The sequence below is a fragment of the Anneissia japonica genome, unplaced genomic scaffold (assembly GCF_011630105.1).
Source record: "Anneissia japonica isolate Jap-2015-1 unplaced genomic scaffold, ASM1163010v1 scaffold21_len1647178_cov195, whole genome shotgun sequence".
Classification (NCBI taxonomy): domain Eukaryota; kingdom Metazoa; phylum Echinodermata; class Crinoidea; order Comatulida; family Comatulidae; genus Anneissia; species Anneissia japonica.
Window position 1 is genome coordinate 848,460 of NW_022750455.1, and position 1,975 is coordinate 850,434.

The following is a 1,975-nucleotide window of genomic DNA, read 5'->3' on the forward strand; positions in this document are numbered from 1 at the left end:
ACACTTTTTTTGTGTGGAGAACTCTATCTTGTATTTCTAGTATCTTTGCTGAGACTACCGTACTCGCGCGAATAAACGCCCCGTTTGAATAAGCGCCCTTCTCGAATAAACGTGAAATTTTCTTAAGCGCCCCGTTTGAATAAGCGCCCAATAATAATTTGAATAAACGCCCCCTCAATCAATCCTGGGACTGCGGATGTTGGCATGATTTGAGGTGTGGAGTGGAATCACATTCCTGTAGTCAACATCAAAATGAGGATATTTATCTTGGACAGATGAGAGCTCCATGGACAGACAGTATATTTCCAACTTTCATCTTCTTACATTTGTCTATAGCCTAGTTCTACTCCTTTTCCGACAATTTGCACCTTTAAAACATTCTCATCTGAGTTTTCAAGAAAACCTGCAATGATCATGCCATCCCGCTAATCTCAATCGGCCGAATATTGCCAACAAGCTAACCACCACCACTAATTTCATCTGCTATTCTGCTGTTATGTAGGCCTAATACTGTACTCACAACATTCTTGTCATGACAAGCCATGCTCTCTGGACGATTATCTTTTCCGCCGCACCACCATTCTTAATTTGCGGTTTCCTGATGTCCTTATATAATCGTTTTTTCATTCAAAATGTGCCTCTTGAATTTAATAAGTTCTCATAAGAACCCCTCGATTTTCATAAGCGCCCCGTTCGAATAAACGCCCCGCTTGAATAAGCGCCCTCAAACAGTGCAAAAAATATTTTAAGCGCCCGGGCGCTTAATCGCGCGAGTACGGTACACGCACTCACCAACCTGTCGCAACGTCATGGAAAGACTGTTTTTCCTCTGCTGTCCAGGCCACCGAGAGCGGGGCAGGGGGAAGGTCCCCGTGGCCCAAGCCTACCAGGGGGCCCATAGAAATTGAAGGTAGCATTTTTTTTCAATGTTTCTTTCAAAAATAATAATAATTACTATCATGTGCCCTAAAAAATGACACGGGTCCACTATGGACCCCTCCAGATTGACAGGGCCTCTCAATATATATGAATATTTTTTTGTCCCTTTCGAACAATTTTACCGCGCAGTTTACTGTTACAGTTTCCCCACTTGGCCATGGCAGTCCTGATGCTGTCTAATTTCTTACTTGTTACTATTCATTACTAACGAATATAAAGTTGTAATTTATATTGTTATTAAATACACGGAAATCTAGAACTACTGTTGACACGATAAGTTCATAAACATGTTATGCCTTTTTATTAAACTTATTGCGTTCGAACTGACTTTCTGTGCTGTGGTTTCCATATCAAAATAACAAGAGCAGCACATGTGTGACCCTTCGACCTGTCATTGTCACGTGCTTGTTTGACCAATCATAACACGGTTGACGTCTGTTCTCTACTCGCAAACACCGACTGAATATTTGACTTACGTCAACATCGCCCTCTGTCAACCAGAATTGGTAAAAATTTCTATTTTTGGCCATACATCAGTAGTAACGCTGATATAAGTATTAATGACAAAAAAGTTTGGTTCTCTATAAACGTAAATATAAACGTAATATACTGACCTTTACAATTCTATAATTTGTTTTGGCATGTATGTTGTATCTAGTGCTGCTTTATTACATAGGATCATAATTATAACAATAATTTGCAATGCAAAAACAATTAATTTTTTATGATATGAAATCAACAAAATGTAATTAAAACAAAATTATGTTTCTATATTTTTTCATTTGACTGTAGTACAATAATGGGGAACAGGTCAAAACGGCAAAAAACCAAAACGGCAAAAAGTCAATGAGTCAACGGCAATGACCAAAACGGCATAAAACCAAAACGGCAACACTTTCAGACCAAGGTAATTTAACAAAAGGACGCACATCTCCGCTCTCGAACATAGCGCGTGCGTACAGTCCTTTGATCTTTACTGTGGCATCGACAATCCGATACTAGTTGCGAGTACAGCCGTCAATTATTAGTCTATGCG